General features: G+C 38.3%; 1 long non-coding RNA gene across 1 annotated transcript in view; it reads left to right on the plus strand.

Annotated features, from left to right (window-relative positions):
- Positions 1–22,464, plus strand: part of LOC116522277 — a 154,182-nt gene that overhangs the window by 128,142 nt on the left and 3,576 nt on the right. The window contains exon 3 of the long non-coding RNA XR_004256959.1: positions 22,060–22,242. This is a non-coding gene — a long non-coding RNA (uncharacterized LOC116522277). The remainder of the gene's footprint in view (positions 1–22,059; positions 22,243–22,464) is intronic.

Below are 22,464 nucleotides of genomic sequence, written 5' to 3' on the forward strand. Positions count from 1 at the left end.
GACTAAGGGGGAGGGGAAAATTTTCGTTACCTACTGTGGCAAGATGCTCCAATGCCAGTGGTCGTGACAGAAAGACTCTTCTTCTAATTCCAGCGGCCAAATTCTTTCTGCCACATAAGGCTGATAGGCCAGTTCTATTGCAGAAATATGTTTCAGAGATATCTTGACTCTGTCCTAGAAGCTTTTAAGATAATAACCACAACTTCTTCCTGGGGACCCTGCTGATGGTGCAGCTTAACAGAGCTGCCCCCGGTTTTCTGGCCGTTATCTGCCTAGACATCTGCAGATACCTCACTCTTCAGCAAAGAAGAGGGGGAGAAGATCCAGCTGGTAATAGCTTTTTTTCCTTTGAGTTTGCACTTTTTGGCTGCGAGAGAAGGGGGCCAGCCGGCTGAATCATTCTCTCCGTGCCGGACATCTCTAGATCCTGTTTTTTGTACAGCTCAAAGCAGATACCTCCACTTAGGACATATTTGAACATTATCTGAACTTAATACAAGCAGAGTCTGTATCTGAGAACCTTATCTCTTTTTTAAAAAATCCTAGCTTCATTTTTTACAGAGCTTCCTTCGTGTACTTTAGTTTTTTCTTAAAAAAGAGCTTCTAAATGGCGATTGTGCATTCTCCGTACAATGCCACATTCCTAATTCTTCTGCAAAGAACAGTGATAAAAAAGCTCAAAGGGAGGAACAGCCGGCCACATTCTTACTAATTATTTCACTTCTCTGAAGATTTACAAGACTTCTTCTTATCAACTTGTTAATTATAGTTTCTGATAGAGAAGTCAAAAATGGCGCTGAAGATGCCGAGCTGGCTTCGTTACAATGTCTTTTTTTCCCTTTTTTTTTTTTTGCAATCTTTGAAAAATTCTAAGAGCTAAAAAGGGGTGATTTAATACCTCTTTTTTTTGGAAGCTGCATAGCGACAGTAAGTTTGATTACATTGCTTGAAGATAACTTATAATGGAATCAAAATTAAATCCTGGGGGAAACCTCCTCCGAGAAGCACATCCCCGATACCTGGCACAAAGTTGCCCCCTACAGAGATGTCTATGAAAGAGCTTTTTTTTGGAAACCTTCAAACCATTCAACAGGAGATAAGGGATGAATTAACGAGTTTAAGAGTGATTATTTACTTGATACTAGGATGCCAAAATAATATCTATGCTGGGACTTGTAACTGTATTGACAGAACATGTTTCTGGAATTGAAGATAACCTAGAGGTTCTTATGAACTAATACAATTTGACACCCAAACTTTGAGGTGGTCAACAAAGTTGAAAATGCTGAAAACACAATTATATATCAGTACAGGCATATGTAGCTCGCATAAAGTCAGGGGTTGCGTGTGATAACAGGAGAACTTGACAACGATTTTTTTCCGAGGCTTTTGATTGCTTGGTGGGAAGACTGGGTCTAACTTTGACTGCAGATTGATAAAATTTTCGCGACCTCTTGGGTGGCAAAGGAGAAGCAACTCCCCTGAGATGTAGTCATATACTTCAGCACAAGAGAGCTCAGAACATGATCCTACAAGAGTCCTATAACCAGACTTAAATTGTCGGCCAGGATTTGATTGTCTTGAGATACCCACCTCAACTGCTAGAGCCAGGAAGACTATGCTTTTCTAGTGGAAGAAACTCAGAAACCGTCAGATACCTATAGATGGGATGTGCCATTTGGTATTATAATTACATTTGACAAGCAAAGATATCGTCTCAACTCGTATGGCAAGCTCGAGATTTCTATCACATATTCTGAAGATGGACACCCTGCATCATCTGGATCTGGAGAAAGACCACAAGAAGGACAAAATAGACAGCAACCCACAACTACCAGACAAACGCCCATCTCCCCCTCCCGGAAGGGCAAGGTGTCAGGAACAAAGACCTAGTCGTATGACTTCCAGACGAATGGAAAAACAGCTACAATGCAACACCTCAACAATCACTGGCCATTGATCAAGGAGTTACAGCCAAGTCCAGAAGCCATGGGAGCAGGCCAAAGGTTAAACAGGCCATGCAGAGGCTCTAAAAAAGCTTCAGCCAACCAAAAATGACAACTAAATGTTGACATGGAATGTCAATGGACTGAACTCTCCACAGAAGAGAAAGGAAATATTTCACTATTTTAACAGTTCAGAATGATATAATTTGTCTGCAAGAAACTCATATCAAATCAACTGATCAAAAATATTTATTTAACCCCCAAACTTGGTCAACATTTGTGACCTCTGCTACGGAAAAGAAAATGGTATTTGTATACTTAAGAAAGACATTAAGGCTGAACTAATTGAAGCAGATCCCTTTGGAAGATATATCGCGCTAGACTTAATCTTAGAAGGAAAAGACATACTTTTGGGAATTTATGCTCCTAATCAACAGTAAGACGGATTCTATAGAAATCTTCATGCTCCAATTAACAGTGGGACTATAATCTTGTATACTATTGGTGACTGGAACGGCGTGATTGACACTAAAAGAGATAAGAAGACCTCTCGCCCAAATACTAAAATGCGAGCTAGACCCAAACCTTTTTTGACATGATGGACGACTTTGAATTGAGAGATATTTGGCAAGAAAGAATGCAGAGGAATAAGATTTCACCATCTTTTCTGATAGACTCAATCTGTTTCAAGGATTGATTTTACTAATCACTAATGATTTACTTTCTATGGCGAAGAAGACAAAGATTGCGACGAGGGTCCTTTCGGATCATAACCCAGTTTGGATGGATGTGGGAAGGGTAGTGCGGCAAGAAGGTCTTGGAGGTTGAATGACACTTATTCAGATATGAAAAGTCTTAATGATTGTAAAAATTGTTATCTGAATACTTTGTTCTGAATATGAATAAGGTACACCTATGGAATTTGTATGGGATGCAAGCAAAGCATATATGAGAGGAGTACTGATTAATATAAAACACAAATACATAGACATAAACAAGGACAAAACGAAGAATTGGAAGAGGAAATTAAAGGGAAAGAGTTGGAGTTAACATTGAATCCAGGCGATACAAGGTTAAGGAAGCAATTACCATATTAAAATCCCAATTTGATATGTTATCTCTGACCAGTAGCTACTATTTTATATATGCAAACACAACACTTTTTGTAACGCAAATAAACCGGGCAGATGGTTAGCTTATCAGATTAGGAAAAAAGGAAAATTTGAAATGTAACCAAATTGATTTTAGAGGGAAGGAGGTGTTTCAACAGAGAATTCAAAGGCATTTCAGGAATTTTTTACAGAATTGTATAAAGGGACAAAATTAAGGGTTTAGATATAGACAAATACTTAGATAAAGAGAAAATACCCCTAGTTAGAGAAGAGTACAGGCAAAAGTTGAACCAACCATAACCTCGGGGGGAAATCCTGCAGGTAATTAAACAACTAAAGTTAGGGAAATGCCAGGCACAGATGGCTTGACAGCGGTTTACTATAAAAACTTACAGTTAGAAATGGTAGAACCTCTTAGAGAACTATTTAATAAAATTCAAACGGAAGGTAAAGTGCCCCCATCTTGGAAGACAGCGTTTATATCTTTGATACCCAAAGAATCAAGATACTACCCAACCAAAAAATTATAGACCTATCTCATTACTTAATGGATTATAAAATTTTTACTAAATACTAGCAAATAGGTTAATGGTGGTTATTCAACAATTGATACATACCGACCAAACAGGTTTTATACAGGGGAGACAGATGAAGAGTAATATTAGACTAATTATTATGCATTAGAATATTTGGGAAAGAACAACCAAATCCCTGCTGCTTCATATTTCTGGATGCTGAGAAGGCCTTCGATCGAGTTAATTGGCAATTTCTGTTGAAGATATTGCAAAAAATGCAGATAGGAGATAGCTTTTTATGGTCAATTAAAGCAATATACCAACAGCAAACAGCTCAAATCATAGTCAACGGAAGTTTAACAGACCCTTTTCAAATCGAAAAGGTACAAGACAGGGCTGTCCTTTCCCCACTATTGTTCATTATAACTTTGGAAGTATTGTTGAATAAAATACGGGGCTTGGATGGTCTAAAAGGGATCAATTAGGCAGCAAGAATACAGAGTCCGCCCTTTTGCGGATGATTTGGTCATAATATTGGAACAACCGCAGGAATCCAGTATGGTTTTAATGAATACGATTAATCAATATGGTCAAGTGTCTGGTTTTAAAATTTAGGAAAAACAAAATATTAGCTATAAATAGAATACTAAACAAAAGGAAGAACTAGGAGGGATGCTAGGATGTGAGATAGTTTAAAAAGTCAAATCTCTTGGGGTTAATATTTTAGCCTCAACGGGAAATTATATAAGCACAATTATGAACCACTTTGGCGGAGTATACAGATAGAGATGAAAAAATGGGAGAAATTGCATTTATCTTTGCTGGGTAGGATAGCGGCAGTGAAAATGAACACCTTACCAAAATTTTTATTTCTTTTTCAAATGTTACCTATACTTAAAAGATGCGAATCTTTTAGAATGGCAGAAGGTATCAACAAATTTGTATGGGCCGGAAAGAAGTCGAGGGTAAAGATGAAAATAATGCAAGATGTACGCGGAGAGGAGGCTTGAAATTACCTAACCTAAAATTATATTATGATGCAGTGGCGCTATCCGCAATTAGTGATTGGACCCATTTAACCAACGATAGAATACTGAATATCGAGGGACATGATCTGTATATGGTTGGCATGCTTACTTATTATTCAACAAAAAATTGGATAAGAATTTAAAAGTCATATTTTAAGAAATGCCTTACTGCGGGTTTGGAAAAAAATCAATATAAACTAAATGATAAGTTTACCCATGTGGGCAATTACCAGACATGCATCGCAAATATGAATATAGCACAAAAACAGGATACAACCACCTACAGACAACTTCTCACTTTGGAAAGGGGGTTCTACAACTAAAATCTTTAGAGGTGTTGAAAGAGGAGAAGGTAGTTCAAATGGTTCCAGTATGGCCAATTACAGGCCAGGTGGAAAATACCAAAAAACTGGTTTTATCCAAGTTGAGGATAATTTGTTTAAACAAATAAGAGATCAAAGCTTAATGCATATAAAGAGGATATATAATGTACTAATACAGATGGATTCGGAAACGAATTAGTTAAAGATTGTATGATAAAGTGGGCTCAAAATATTGAAGAACCAATAATGTTGGACACAAGGGAAAGAATATGAGTAAGAAATGTGAAATTCACACAAGCGCAAAACCTGAGAGAAAATTTTTATGTTTTATAGATGGCATTTAGATCCTAAAAAGCTGGCTTCTATGTATCCGAATGTAAGCCTAAATGTTGGAGATGTGGTTCTCTTGATGCTACATATTTTCATATATGGTGGACTTGTCAAAAGATTAAGGCATTTTGGATAAAAATGTGGTGGATTATGCAAAATGTTCTTAAAAAAAGATAAGTTTATCCCTCAGTTATTTTTGTTAGGCATAATTACTGATTGTACAGTTGTAGAGACTAATCTGATATTGCATTTAATAACTGCAGCTAGATTGTTTGGTGCAATACTGGAAGAAGGAAGACTTGCCTACAACTCAAGAATGGACATTGAAAGTTACAAACCTAGCCGAGATTGGTAAAATATCGGCATATCTTAAAGACCATTCAAATGAGAGATATAACAAGACTGGAAAAAATGGATTGACTATACACAAAACAAATACGGGACTAAGAAATTCCAGATAGCCTATGCTTAAGATTAGGAATAATCTAACTGCTCAAAGTTAGTGCAACAGGAAGAAGCTGAGTTCAATGCAGAGATGTTATTGACTTCTTTTTTTATTTCTTTGTCTTAATATATTTTAGACTGTGTTTGTTAAAAATCTATACCGTATACGGGCTCTGGGAAGTCGGGGGGGGAAGGGAGGTGGGGTTTAGGGGGGAGGGGGGGAGGGGATATATAGTATGTGTCAGATTCAAAGTTACGCGATTGCACTTGTATACTGTTGCTCTTTAATTCCAGTGTAAAAAAGGACAGCTGAAAATAAATAATAATAATAAAAGATAATAACCAACAACTTGGATTACAACCGGAAGCAGATTTTCACCCAGTGTAGCTTGCATGACAATGGTATTACATGTGCCACCCTAAGGGCAGGGTGAAATGCTACTGGTACGGACCGGTTCGCCTGAACAGGTAGTAAAAAAAATGCTACTAGTTCAGGTAAACTGGTATTTTTGATGGTCAGCTGTGATGTACCTGTGAAAGCATTTTCCTGCTTTCTATCTAATCTAAATCATGTGGCACAGCAAATTTCCCCCTCTCGCTGTTCTACTTACTTTTTCAGGCCCGCTTGGTAGCAGGCTAATATCATCATGTCCAGGGTGGGTTTCAACCGGTTCACGACGGTCCCCGCGATCCAGTTGGCCGCCGAACCCAAGTAAGTAACTTCCGGGAACGGCGAAGGCCCCCCCTGCGCTCGCGCGCCCGCGCGCGCCCGCACCCACTCCTTACCTGGTTTTGCCAAATTCTGCGCTTCCACGCATGCGCAGGACGCATACAGCGCCTGCGTGATCCTCCAGGAGCACTGGAGCATCGCACAGACGCTAGTACTCATGTGCGTGGTGCGCACGTGCACACGCACCGCACGCATGCGCGAGGACGCCGCCGGCCTCGTTCCAACTGAACCGGTTGGAACGAGGCGAGAAACCCACCCCTGATCATGTCTATTTTGATGGTCTGCGCATGCTCTGCACACACATTTGCGAACTGGTAGCAAAGGTATGTAGAAGTCACCTCTGCCTAAGGGCCCCAAAACTGTCCATTGCTGCAATTTGGACCAATTGTAGCTTCTGAATACTTTCCAAAAATAGCCCCAGGCACAGCACATTGCAATAATCCAAGCAGGAGATGACTAGGCGTGAATGAGTTCAGGGCCTCGTAATTCAGGAAAGGGCACAGTTGGCGTTGAAAAGGGCATAAAGTTGTGTAAAAGCTCTTCTAGCCACAACTGCCACCTGCTTTTGAGCAGCCATAAATCTAGGAGAACCATCAAGTTGAGCACTAGATCTCTTGACATATTGCAATTCCATATAGGCATATCCATATACAGTATCTAGGTGATAACCTTTGGATTCTGAGGCTCTGCCTACCCACACAGGACTTGTTAGCCACACCAGATGTTGCTTTAGGACCTCTTTCCAGAGCACGATACCATAGTCTTCTGAGACTGAAGGATGACAATGCAAAGTAAAGTCTTCTTTCTTCTTCTTTCTTCTTTCTTTCTTTCTTTCTTTCTTTCTTTCTTTCTTTCTTTCTTCTTTCTTTCTTTCTTCATGTTTGCAGTTGAACTCCTACCACTACTACCCATTGTTTGGATGTTTGTAAATAATTACCACTTTGTAAATAATTCAAAAGTTGTACATTTTTTGGAAAACAAGCAACTTTCCTTTGTGGAAACAGGTTATACTTCCTGGAAGCTTTGATTATCCTACAGACTATACTAGTAACATCTTAATATTACAATCATTGCTGACTATAATACCTGTTTTCATTACTATTGCAGTATATATATAACTACTATGGCTGGATGACTTTAGAAGTTGCTACAAGTTGCTAGTGGAGAAAACACCTATTAGGCCTAAGTTCATACCATGATTACCTATTACAGAGTGTCATGTTCATGGTATCTTTTACATGCCTTGACTTTTAATTATAAAGCAAAACAATATACAATTCAAGTAGCACCAGGGTTGGGTGAGATGGCGGAGTTTTAACTGAAGAATGGCTTGAATTATATTTCTGTACAATAAGGATTCTGGTCTATAACCTTATTTAGGCTGGTTGCTGGGTTTTTTCTACCAGAACTAGCAACAGGCAATGACAAGACTGACTATTCCTCAGAATCAACAGAGATACCAGCACCTTGACAATCCTGCCATTGTATTTTCCAGTGTCCCAAATTAAGAATTCATTTCAATGTCGCCATTCTGCAGTCTTTACAAGAATTGAGTGAAGAGGCTGCATCAGTCTCCCTGGTTCCTTATAAGGTCAGAGCTCCTATCACTGCTAACTTAATTTGCCTCCTTATGGTACTGCAAAAGTAGTTCTGCAAAGCATGACAACAGATCTTCAGTTAACATGATAAAATAATATGACTTGTATTGTTATCAACAGACAGTTAATGTTTAGTAGAAATTACAAGGCAAAGTAAGAAAGACATGTAAAAAGAATATTATGCTGTGCTCTTTTTGGGCAATCTGATTCTGTATTCAGTTTGTTCTCATTGGGATCTAAGAAGGGTAAGGAGACTGGATCTGCTTTCTAGGCAGTTTATAACAATAAGAAAATATGTTGACAATACCTAATTATGAATAGCACTTCTTGTCTTTTATTAAGCAGGAAGTTCTTTTTCAGATTTACATGAAGCTTGAACAATTATGTTTCTGCCTGAAGAAATTACATCATTAAATTTAGTGTGATTATTAAAGTAGCTTCCATTTTTTAAAAACGTGTGTGCAAGTTAGCTGGCGATCTTAATGAATAGCAGAGAGGCATTATATCACAATCATGCAAATTCTGTAGCATAATGACGTTATTACTATACAATATTTAATCCAGAGATTTACAATTGTGATATGCTGCACCACTAGGGCTCTTAGCAAGTAGTATCAAGATCCAACTATTTTTCAGCTGCTTCTGGTGACATTTGGGGAACATATGGGACCAGCAGTCAGCAGTCAGAATTTAGAATATAAAGTAAAGGAGTAAAGAACGAAATGAGTGAAGTTAAAAATAATATGGGGAGGATTGAGGAGCGTATAGGGACTATCCAAACAGCTTTGTCAAGGAATGAACAGGAAATCCAAAATGTTAAGGAGAGAACGGAAGTAGCAGAAAAAAGAATAGATAAGACAGAGGATAGACTGGAATCCATAAACACAAATCTGGAGGAGGCCACCCTCCACCTAGAATTAGAGATCAGCGTTTTATTTGAGACTACAAAATGTAGAAGAAGCGAGAGATGAAAATTTTTGGGAGCTGATTGGAGAAATTCTGGGACTAGTTCTCGACAGGCCGAAAAATGAGGTCATTAACGAATTGGATGAAGTTTTAGAATTAACACAAGTTTTGCGAGACGCCATCGACTTCCGAGGGAGATCCAGTGAGGGTTCTAAGAAGACAATTGAGAGAGGTATATTCTAAGCACAATAAGAGGGGACTCATAACATATAAAGGTAAAGAAATTCTCATCTTAAAGCAGATCCCCCGGAGAGTTAGAGAGAGAAAGGAAATATAACTTCCTTTCCTCACAATTAAATAGACATAGAATCCAGTTTCGATGGCTCCTTCCAGAAGGAATGCTAGTAACATGGAGGAAAAGAAGTACCGGATAGACACCTTGGAAAAGCTCAAGAATTCCAGGAACTTTACTTGCAGACGAAAAGAGGTTTAATAAGAAGAACCTTAAGTAGAAGACAGGAAGATATTATAACTGAATCCCAACTGGAGGGGCGAGAGATGGGAGAGGTCAGAGAGCGAGAGAGATGGCAGAGAAGAATCAAGAGTAAGGTCACCAATTGAGACAAGATCTAAAGGTGCCCTCAAAGCAAATAACATGTAAAGGAGTTGAGGAATGGGAAACGATATACTATCAGCAAATATAAATGGTCTTAACCTAACATCCAAAGAAAACGTGTACTGTTGGATTTTTGAAACAAAAGTTAGATGTAATCTGTCTTCAGGAAACCCACATTAAAGAGAAATATAATAACCTGTTGAAATGCCCAAAATTAGGTAAAACATTTTGTCATCAGCACAAACTAGAAAAGGGAATTGTGATGTATATAAAAGAATGGTTGAACCCCAAATTAATATGCAGATAAAGAGGGTAGAATATTAATGGTGGAGATAACGAATGGGGAAAATTTTTTTACTAGTTGGAATTTATGCCCCAAACCAAAAACAAGAAAGATTTTGTAAATTTACACAGAGGATAAATGAAATAAGTGGCAAAATATATGTATTCTAGGGGACTTCAATGCAGTAGTACGTAAATGGATTACAAGGGTATACATAGAAAAGTACTAGAAGGAAACTACCGACTGCCTATGCGAATATGGTGAAGGAACTAGACCTCTATGATGTCTGGCGAACAATGAATGACAAGATACAACAGTACACATTCTACTCTCACCACATAATTCTTGGTCCCGTATCGATATGTCTGGTCAAACCCGGAACTACTTATGGATACTGTAAATATTGAAATAACAACAAACAAGTGGCCGACCATCATCCACTCTTATGGCAATGGAAAGGAAAGACAAGGATAAAAGCTAGTGACATTAAACCAGAACATATTACAAGAGAACAATTTGTCAATCAATAGAAAGGATTGGGATATTTTTCAAAGAAAACGGTAAAGAGCAGACATCATACAAAACGTCTGGGATACGATGAAGCAGTTGTGAGGGAACATCAATAGCCTATATAGCAAGAAGAAATAAATGCATAGGGAAAAACTTAATACATTGAACAAAGAATTAAGAGAGATAGAACTGCTGATTCAGAAGAGCCAGACAATATTAAATACAGGGAAAAAGGAGAGTTAATTAACACCAATAAATCTGATTTCTCAAGAGGAAGTAGCACAAAACATTAAGAGAATGAAGCAAACTATTTGAACATGCAATAAAACCGGAGATGCTGGCCCACAAAATAAGAAAAGATGAGGCAAAAAGAACTATAAACAATTGGAGCGACGAGGAGGGAACTTGAAACAGGAAATAGGGAAAAGAAAAAGATTGTACAGAACTACTATAAGAAACTATAGAACCTAGTGAACAACGAAATTAGCGAACAAGACATCAGAAAATACAGAAACTTCCAGTCTTGCTTGAGGAGATGAGAGATGCTGATAAGGAAATTACACAAGAGGAATTGAAAAGGCCATTCAAAACAAAAAACAATAAACACCTGGTTCCAGATGGGCTTCCGTCGGAAATCTATAAAAACTCCAAAATACCGTAGAAGACAAATTATTAGAATTATTTAATGAGCACTACAAAACGTCAAGGTTCCAAATCATGGGGAAGCTTCATTACCCTAATACCAAAGGAAGAGGCGATAGTAGTAAAATTCAAAACTATAGACCTTATCCTTGTTAACCGGATTACAAATTTTTATATCATTTGGCGGCAAGATTAAAATAATATTAAATATTAAAAGATTTTAAAAATTGGTCGAAGCTACAAATATCATTGATGGAAGAATCGCAGTAATCACGATGAATGTCTTGCCAAAATCCTCTATTTATTTCAAATGGCACCGGTTAAATTAGGAGAAAAATTTATAACGATTTGGATAAAATGGTACGAAATTTTGTGTGGAATGGCAAAAAGCCTAGAATAAAATATAAGCATCTTCAAGATAAAAGAGCAATGTGGAATGGGCCTACCGGAATGGAAAGCATTCCTCAAGCAGCAACAACTATGTGGATAAAGGTGGTAATGTTAACCAACAAAGAATCTTAACGATAGAGGGCCATGACTTGCAATGCGGGTGGCACAATTACTTATGGTGTGAGGGAAATAAAGTCCAATTATTTTAGAAGACACCATTTAAGAGGGGTACTGGTAAGGATTGGCTGGAAATTAGAAGGAAATTTTATATCCAACTACCCAAATGGATATCCCCGACGGAAGCCTGGTATACCCCAATTTGATAAATTTTGACAAAAATGTTATTTACAACAGCTGTTAGATGATCAAATAGAGTAAATTCCAGGGGAAATTTGGCTGAAATGGGAATAAATATTGATTGGTGGCCATACTTTCAAATACAAAATAAATACAAAATCAGATCTAGCACAATTTGGCTTCAGGACAAGGACCAGGAACTGGATAAAATCTTAATAGGACCAGACGAGAAATTAATCTCGAAAATATATAACGCTTGCTGATCCGAAAAATGGAAGCAGAAAGAGTAAAAGAAGTCATGGTAACCTGGGCCCAAATATCGGCCACACAATTGACCTGGATGCTGGGAAAGGGTATGGGAGTGGAACCTGAAATTGACGAAATCGACGGCCTATAAAGAAAATATACAAAATGTTCTAACCGCTGGCATCTCCCTCCAACAAGACTGGCAAAAATCTCCTCAAATTATCGGCCAAATGCTGGAATGCAAAACAACGCTGGGCATGTACTACCACATGTGGTGACGTGTCCGGTTGCTAAGATGTATTGGAAGCGAACGCTAAGAGGCTGAATGAAATCATGTCAATTAAATTAAGTCTTAAGCCGGAAATCTTCTATTAGGGATAACAGATCAAAAAATATGTAAACCAATCAATACCTTCTCGTCCAATCTTGACGGCGGCAAGGATCACTTACGCACAGTGCTGGAAGAGTGAAAATGCCCCCACTAGCACAATGGATGACAAAATCTAGAATTAGCAGAAATGAACAAATTGACATGCGGATTAACGATAAAGAAGACACAGACTTTTATAAAGTCTGGAGAAATTGTACACAATGGCTTGATGAGACAGTGAAGATTCAGATATAAAAGGATAGCTGACTAACTTAAAAATGATCTAAGCAACAACTCAAATAACAATACACAAAGACAGAGGACAAATGAGAGTAGAAATGTATTAGAGGTGAGAATTCACCGTTGATAACACCATTAGACCACAACGTTGGAATAACTTGAAAAGCTGATAGGTAATCCATTATACTACTGCATGAATTAGCACCTAGTTTCATACTAGTAAGGCAGATGAGCAATGGGAGATGAAATATGTAAAGAGCTTTATCGATTTTTGTATCTTGTATTTGTAAATCTTGCCTTTTTTATATAACTTTCAAATAAGGGAAAAAAAGAAAGAAAAAGAGACCAGGTCATCCTCTGAAGAGGAATATGTACACAACAACAGCTAGAGTGGATGGAGGGAGGAGTAGAAGGAAGATAGGAAGGAGAGGAACGGAGAGGAATAGGAGAAAGGGAAAGGCAAGGAAGAATGGGAGGAATGTAGAGTAGGAAAGAGGAGGAATGGGAAGAAGAGGGGAAGGGTAAAGGGGAGGAAGGGGAAAGAGATAGAAGAGAGGAGGAGAAGGAGAGAAGAAGAGAAGAAAGGGGGGTAGGGGAGGGAGGGAAGGAGGGAGGAACAAGGAGGAAGAGGAGAGAGAGAAGAGAGAAGAAAGAGGGAAGAAGGAGGAAAAAGGAGAGAGAAAAGGAGGGAAGAAGGAGGGAAGAAGAGGGAATGTAGGAGAAGGAAGGGGAAGGAAGGAGGAAGGAAGGGGGAAAGGAAGGAGAGAAAGAAAAGAAAGGAGGGAAGAAGGAGGGCAGGAGAGGGAGGGAGGAAGGAAGGGAGTAGAAGAAGAAACAAGGGAAGGAAAGGAGGAGGGAAGAAGAAGTAGGACCATTGTAAGATAAGATGGATCATGGATGATAAAAAGCAATCTTTAAGTATACTTTCAACAGTAGGAAAAATTGTTATAAATACATATTATTAATAACAGTTATGAGATCATATAATTGGTGAATGTATATATGAAATTGATTAAAAAAAGAATTTAGAATATCAATTTTTCAATTTCTTGATAACACTGAGTCTTTCTGGGGTCCAAAATAAAAAAGGTACAGTTTGCAAATGGTTTGGCTATATGGGTTCCACCACAAAACCGCAAAGCCCTTATCCGTGCTGATATAAGTGCGAGGCAAATCCGCGCCTTCCGAAGCACTAAGAAAAACACGACCCTACCGTGATGACATAACCGCGGAGGGCAATCCGCGCCTACCGAAGCACCCTAAACCTACCCTATACCCTAAACCTAAACCTAAACCTAACCTAAAACCTAACTCTAAACCTAGGGGCTCGCAAGTGGGGGGCGGCGACGCGCGGCAGAGGCAGGCCGCCCTCTTCTTCCTCACAACATCTCCTTGACGGGCGGCCACCGCCGCTGGGCAAGCCTGCTTCACCGGCCCCTGGAGAGCCTCAGCCGCCGCCGCTGCTGCGTCCTCCTCTGCCACGTCCTTCCCCGGAGGAAGAGGCAGGGCGGGCGGCGTCGCGGAGCCTGCACCCCGCCTGCTGCTGCCTCCCACAGCTGAGCTGGACTCTTCCCGTGGGCTGCTGCTGCTGGGCAGCCCGCTTTGCCCCGTGCCCTCTGCCGCTGTCAGCCACGGCCGCCCTGGCGGGGGTCTTGGTGGGCGCCCCCAAGACGGCATTGCGCCCCCCGGATTGCTGAGGCCCCATGCAGGGCACCCCTGTTGGAGCAGCAGGAGCAGCTGGAGGAGGAGGGCTACCTTTGGAGGTACAGAGGCAAAGAACGAAGCATGTATCAGCCACTTACCTTAATTTAAATCGGCTTTAAAGTGCCCTTCTGTTGCCGCGCTGTTGTCGCGGCGGTGATGACATGCGGTGATGACGTCACGGCTTTAGCGACGCGGTTTAATCACCGCTATTTTGACGAGCACGGTTTTGTCATGCCATGGGCTATAGGAATAATCTAAGCTTTTTCCTGAAACACTGGAATAATAAAGACATTTAAATGGGCCTTGTTCACATTCTATTCACGTGTTTTTATATGTAAGATATTGCCACCCATCAATAATATCACATGGCCATATTGAAATTAAGATGGAGGATGAAATATGACTCACTATGAATGTTTTTAGAATTTAACATAACTTTGTTGTCATCACCTCAGTTTCCAGATAGGTGACTTCTAATTTAATTAGGCATTAAGCAATGTTTGTTGCCTATATGCTATAACAATTGTATTATATAGGGGGAAAGGGAATAAGTTACAAGGATATTGTAGAAGTAAAATAGAGGTACTCAAAAAATACTATGGATTTTTGAGGGAATGGATTTGTAAACCTATGAAATTGGGCTCCCCCAGGGAACCAACCTCTTAGCATTTGTTCTTCTTCTAATCAAAAGCTGACATTAAAAAAGAATAGATAGTGGAATAAATCTATATTAAATATGCTTGCACTGGAGAAATTTATGGACTGATGTCTGGAAAAGTTGCATTCAGTAGGACTACTAAAATAAAAAAGTGCTGGGTAAGCTATAAGAGATTTTTAATTCCTAAGTGCTCTGTTCTCCCCCCACCACACTTATATTCTAATTTCCCATTTTTCCCTTCCTCCTCCCCTCATCCTCTAGCCAGCCATCAAATATGCTGTTTTATTACTTATACTTAAAAGCTCCATATGTTTGAGAAAATAGTGAATACAAATGAAAGGTGGGCATATAAATGTCTGTCGTTGCTCTCTCTCTTTCTCTCCTCTCTCACTATACACGTTGTGGGAGGGAAATAATATCTGCTCTAACCAACAACATAACACATTACAGCTGATCTGCATGTTCATAATCATTTGTATTTGTGATAAAATTTGTGAAATGAAGCAACTAAAAAAAAAAACCTTTTCCATAGTACATCCCAAGTCAGTTTAGTAAGACCAATAATCCTTTCTGTGCTGCATTTAAAGGAAAATGTGATGTGGGTAGCTGAGGTTTTTTTTCTTTTTCTACTTTCTATGTCCTTATTTACATCTTGGATTTAATGGAATCTCTAAACAGGTCTGTTTAGAGAGTAACTATTGCACATGGAATGGTGGACTTCACAATACTTGTGTAAGGCATGCAGAGGTCATATCAGAGGAAGACTTAAAAAGAAAATGTATCATGGTTTTGTTATGCTTTTGAACACTGAGTCAATGAACGCATCTTTGAATGTTGAATAGTTATTTTGTGTACTGTAATAAAATATATTTGCTTTGCCAGGAGCTAAAATAACAGTTATTAACATGGGTAAAGCCAGAAATTGACATTAGGTTAAAAAAAAATGGATGGGGAAGTCAGTGGTGGAGATAAACTAAAGTTGCGGGAGCTCAGATAATTTTTTATCTAAATAAAACTTCTTTTATACAACTTATAACTTACTTTATACAGCCAAACATAAATATTGTAAGCCAATTTAAAACCAGATTGCCATTCATCAGATAGACTTCTGACAGATGTTTTTCCTTGATTGACTGATTTTGTTGGGGTAACTTCTTCCTTGAGATAGAGGGAAAACAAAAATATTCAACTGATTCTTAAAAATAAACCATTCCTCTGAAGTATGCAATCCATATGAAAGGAAGATCCTTAAACATTTCAAAGTCAGGCTGGGAAGAATATAAATGATTGAATATGACATTCCCCTAGTTCCCTAGTTCCCCTAGTTTTCAATGTCCATCAAAGATGCCAACATTTTGCAAGAAATCAATCTCAAAATGCTATTTGCTTGTAAACTGTCAACATTCTTTCCCTGTCTGAAATTATGGCAGGATTCTCTTCCATCTCCACTCATTAAAGCATCTGAAAGCAAAACAGAATTTATAAAGAAATTCTATACACTTTTCAATACACATTGTATTCATTTTTATATCAAAATAGCCATCTAACAATAACATTATGAATGCCACAGATACTAAGCAAGCTGCAGAAGATTGAGTTTCTCTTCAATAGGTAATATACAAAATTAAAACTTGGTATGCTTGGGAAAATTAAGATTCTGGACTTAATAGTCTTGGTACTTTGATTTTAAAGTAGGGGCAGATTCAGAAAAGAAAAAAAAGTCTTGCATTTATAAGGATTGGGCAAAACAGGTGTTGCTTATTTGTCCATGACCTTTGTCCTCTTGCTTAAGTCTACCCCATCTCAGCCTCTCACAGTTTTTAGAGGGCTACAGTCTAGTTATTTAATATATCCATATTTCATTTTTCCTTAATACTTAGCTCTGACCAGATCCAAACATACTGAGTTTTGGCAAGGTTGCTATATAATGTTTCAATTGAAAACCCTAAGCTCATCTATTGGGAACCAGGCTAAATTCAAAATTTGGATAGAGGAAACGTAGCCCATTTGAGGTGGACCAAGGAGAGAGAGAGTAGTTTGATTATAATCTTGAGCCATTCCCTTTCCCACCAATCCTGCTCAAAATGTCTTCTGCTGACACGCATCTTTTTCAATATGATGGAAAATTGGAGAAATGCTGCTTTTCTAAAAGGCAAGTAACACTCCAATATCATTGATTTTTCCATTGACCTGCTAGAATTTGGATATTAAAAAATCATCTGTTTGGTGGTGATTTTTTTTTAATCCACTCCAAAGTAAGCCATTATTAATGATTTGAAATAAAGTGTGGTTGAAGGTCATGCTAATATTTTAACTTTGCATTTCCTTGGAGGGCGTATTTTGTTCCAGAATGTCTCCTATAGTGCCATGTTAACCCCAATTGCTCTTCTCATAGATATAGTCAGTCCTGTTCCCACTCCCTTACTTTTGCTTTTATTCTTGGTTTTGTCCATTCAGGTCTTTATAGTACATCAATTTTTCCATTGCTCGGATTATGTAATGCTGGATCAAGTAACCTCAAGAAACCATTTGTTATGTTTCTAAAGTGATGGGAAGGAGGTATCATTTTCAGAAAAAGGCAAAGAGCTTTCTATTCCCACAGTGACTTGCCCCCTCTCTGCAAGCTCTCACATCTGGGGAATAAAGGATTTGGTTTTCATGTCAACTCAGATTTCATACCAACAGCTGACCAAACACTATCAATTGAAAGGGAAAATCCCCAAACCAGCCCTTAGACATTTTTGCCTATTTACCTGTATCTGGGATGGTGACAAAGGTTGTTTGAAACAGATTCAGGGTTAATATTGCATTACAGAATAGCTTTCTGAAACAAATCTAGAAAGTGTAGGGCAAACATACCTAAAAACTCTGTCTTTTCTTTGCTGTTCCTTTTTCAGGAATATTAAACTTTTAGTTCCACTAACCTCCATTCAGCCTTGCCAGATGAGTTAGTTCCATGTGCAGCAGCTAGACACTGTGGTCATCCTCTTCCCATCATTGTTATCATTTTATATGTGCCTTGACACAATTACCACACTATACACACACACACACACACACACACACACACACAGTACATACATACATACATGTTTTTATTTTTTTCATTTTCATAACATATAATCACATATATACTATTACATAGCCAACATCATATTATTAAATGTTTACATCAATTCATCTTACCATCAACTCCCAAAAACAATAATTGGCTTTTCTGCTCTCCACACACTATATTTGTACCTTATCCATCACTTTCTTCTACCTCTCTCCTCCCCCTCCCTACCTCCTTTCTTCCCTCCGACATCTTTCTCTTCTACATCCCTTCCTCTCTCCTTCTCCTCTCCCCTTTCCACTTCACCTTTCTCTCCTCCTCTTCCCCCACCTGCCCTCTCTCCTATCACTCTTTTCTTCCCTTACCTCTCCTCTACTTCACACTCTTTATCTCATTTACTTGATGTATTTCAGCTTCTGAGCAAGCTCCATTTTATGTTGATGGTATTTATAATCCCTTTTCAATATACACATTTAATTTAACAATATCTTCCTCCTTTAAAAAAAAAGAACAAAATGTATACAGATATAGTCATTGTGCTTTTAATACCCCCCAGCCTAATTTTGATCGAGATGTAGACCTGGTTACAATTTCCAGCTATTCTCACCATTATATTTATATACATCCTTCCCCCCCCCCCCAATTTGTGATTCTGTCTTTAAATCTCAATAGTTTCCCATTATAAGTATATTTCATGTTCCCTCACCATTTTCCATATCTTGGATTAGATTACCCTTAATTGTCTATAATTGTCTATAAGTGGCAATCCTTACTATTCAATGTTCATTACAATTCCCTTAATCTACTATATAGAATAACAAGTGGTACACATCTCACTTTGTTCATCATCTTAAAAGTTCTATATATGTCCATGTTTCATTTAACCCATGCTTAATTCTCCTTCTATTGTCATATTCAATCAATTAGCAACTCAGTTTAATTATCATGTATACAATAAAAGTGAGTCACAAACCTCTGCTTTACAATCTCCCCATATCAGTTTCATATTTGTCCATATTCCATATATTTTAACCTTTATTTAATTATCTTTCCATTATCATATTCAACCAGTTAGGAACTCCATTTTATTGTCATATTTACCTTACCTTACCTTTATATTTTTCCTATATAACAATTTCTAGTTGTTTGATTTTTTTCCTAGTAAGTCTTTTGTCCCAGTTGTCTGTTCCTGCCTTCTCCCTTTTCTTTGCTTTGACACGTCCACCCTCTTCAATTTTCCCCAAGCCACCGTCAAGAAGATCTTTTATATTTCTCTTTGTTGGGGCATAATCTCTTACTTCAATTTTCCTTATGCCACTGACAACCTCCAAAACATTTTTTGTCTGCTTTTTATTCCCTTTGTTGGGACACATCCCCCATTTTCCCTATAACACTGCCAAGTCCAATGGAGTTTTTTTTCTGCCTTTTTATTTCCCTCCGTGTCTACCCTTTATATCTTGCCCTCCCTTTCTTCTTTGCCTTCTTCTTTAATACCTGTTCTCTGGGTTCAGAATCCTATTTAGGCTTGATTTTAATGATTTATGCATATTTTTCATAATTTCACATAATTCTTCAAATTCCAAGCTTTCCATGATGTCCAGTTCCAAAGTTACAGTTAGTTATACAGTTCTTATTTCAGCTTTCTGGTCCACCTTAAATTTTCTGTTTCTGCTGCTGTGGGAAAGAGCAATGGGAGCCATCTTGGTCTTATGTTCTTCCTTAATGTCCAGTTCCAAAATTGCAGTTAGTTATACAAGTCTTATTTCGAGGTTTTGGTCCACCTTAAATTTAGTTAATTCAACTACTGTGAAACCGGAAGAGAAGCTGGAGCTATCTTAATCTTTTGCAGAAAAAAAGAAAGAAAAAAACAATCCTTCGTATTTCCCAGTTCTTGACTCTGTTATTATTTCCTTTCCTTGTCACTCCTCAACTCTCATTCATCATAGTTGCTCAAAATATATTAATTGGAACAAGCTTGCATACAGTGAAAACTCGGGTATGTTTCTTCTTCCTTGCCTCCTGCTTTTCCAAGTTCTGATTTACCGCGGTTGGTTAATTAGCATTTCCCACACAAGCAAGATTTGGTTATCAGTTGTCAGTGAGGAGATAGTGCTTTTTTCTTGATCTTTCTCCCTTGTTACATTCCATATCTAATTAATTGGGGTTGCTTAAGGTATATTAGTTAAGAAACACTTGGACGAAATAAATCTTCATGCTCCTAGATTCCTTTAAAAACATAATCTTTTCAAGCCGGAAGCCAAATTTAGAGTTAGTATTTGAGTGAGTTTATCATTTCTCTGCTTTTTCCCTTTCTGTCCAAATTGTTTCAAACAAATGGCTTTTTTTGGGTGGGAGGGCTAGTGTTTCAACACTCCATTTTCTTTTTCTTTCTTTCTTTCTTTTTGCAAAAATCCCGATCTGACCATCAATATTATTTATGCTCTCAAGATTCTTTGCCTTTTCCAAGTTTGATTTAATAGCTGTGGGTTAGATGAATTTTCTTACAGGTCTTTCATCTCTTTCTCACATTCCTATTCATTGTTTTGGCTGGAAGTCAGCTTCTTGTGCAGCCATGCTGCCGCCCCTACTCCGATTCAGAGGGCAAATCTCCGACCTGCGAGGGACCTGTTGTCTCCCCCTGGGTCTGATGAGACGCTGCCCCTTCTTCGCCTCCCTCCAGGGGGCTTCCAATCTAAAAAAGATCTTGGAGATGGTTTGTCAGACAAGGTTCATGTGAAACTCTTGAGAGGTCACAAACCTCCATGTCTGTCCAGCTGGAGAACTTCCGGTCAAATCACAATTACCAAACATTCTGTAGCCTTCAATAATGTGATGCTTTTCAGATACAGTGGGCTTAAAACACCCAGAATTTCTGAAAGTTATCAGATTATATTGAAAATTGCATCAAGTTCATTACCAAAGCTTATAAAGAATAATCTCTAGCTCTAAGGGAGAGAGGATCTGTATTTAAAGAGGCACCATTAGCTTTCTCTGAATTTATGGCATAGCTGCACTTGTTCATCAATAGTTATGACAATTGCATTGTAATGACAATAGGATAGGATTTTGGGGCAGATGTCCAGTTTCCCACTCAGAAAAAGGAGCAGGAAATTTCCTAATGTAGACGGTTTTGCTTTGTCTAAACAATATAACCATAGAATCGTACCCACTTACTTTGCTGAATACAGGAATTCAGATGAAAACATTCCTAACAGGCAGCTGTCCAGCTTCATCTTGATATGAATCCACTCTGCATAATTGGTATTATTATCAAACTGCTCTTACTGTTTTTAACATTCTACCATGATCTGCCTTCCTGTAATTTAAATCTGTTTTTTCATATTATACCTACTGGGATGAAAGCAAACCTGGCTTTTTTTCATATAATGTTCTTTCATGTACTTGAACAGTTTTGTCATATATCCCTCAGTCTTCTCTTTCCGTTTCTTCAATCTCTCTTATAAGGATTCAATTTCTAGTCATGGTCATCTTGTTGTCAATCTCCTAAACCTGTTAAAGTTGTCTAAATTTGGCACTAAACTAAGTTAGGTACTAAGAACTATACTCAATACCCAAAATAGGGTCTGATCAAAATAGCCAGCTTTTTCTTGTGATTTAAGAATCATATTTCAGTAGATTCAGCTTCAGATTACATTTACGCTACCTAAACAAAATAACATCCTTTACTGGTTCCTCCTTCTCTAAAAGACCATTGAGCCTGTGGTTAAGGGTATAACACCAAACTAAATTAGCTGTCAGCATCTTGGAGTTTTGGATTGCTATTAGGGGAAGGGCAGAATACATACAGATGGTGCTAATTACAACTCCCATCAGCTCCAACTAGCATGGCCAATTCTACAGTTCTTCTGGGAACTGTAGTTCAACAAAATACATGCAGACCAATTCTGGCACTACTGTAGCATGTAAATAACCATTTGCAAAAATGGGAAATATCTCAGCGTTTCTTTTAATTGGAGTGAAGAGAGGGAGAGAGAGATAGAAGGAGAGAGAGAGAGAATATGAACGTCAAAGCATGTCTGCATTGTCAACTCAAATTGAAGCAAACATTTTAGATGCTCTACTCTGGAAATGATATTTTCCTTGTCACTTTTCCAGATGCGGCTTCTGAGCAATGATGCTGGGCATGGTGGAGAGTGCTTGAAACAATACTATCTGCATTGGCAAATATGGCTGCAATTGGTTCTCCTGGCTGTTCACCCACTCCTCAATCTTCTTTTGTTGTGTGGGAAACAGAATCCCAGCTTCCACATCATTTTTGCCCATTTCATTTTTAAATAGGTAAGTCTATCAGGTGAAACTAGCAAATGTGAAAGCTTAAAACTGACTAAACTATATTTGACTTAAATCATGTAAGTGGAACTGTAATTGAAAGAACCATCTTTTCTCTAGTAAAAAGTTCCTGTCTCAGTGGCTGCCCTCCCCCCGCCCCAAGACTTGGCTTTTCACTTCCTTTCTTCATTATGGTGTTCTCATTGTAGTTTATATTTTCCACACCAATCC

The sequence above is a fragment of the Thamnophis elegans genome, chromosome Z, assembly GCF_009769535.1.
Source record: "Thamnophis elegans isolate rThaEle1 chromosome Z, rThaEle1.pri, whole genome shotgun sequence".
Taxonomy (NCBI): Eukaryota; Metazoa; Chordata; class Lepidosauria; order Squamata; family Colubridae; genus Thamnophis; species Thamnophis elegans.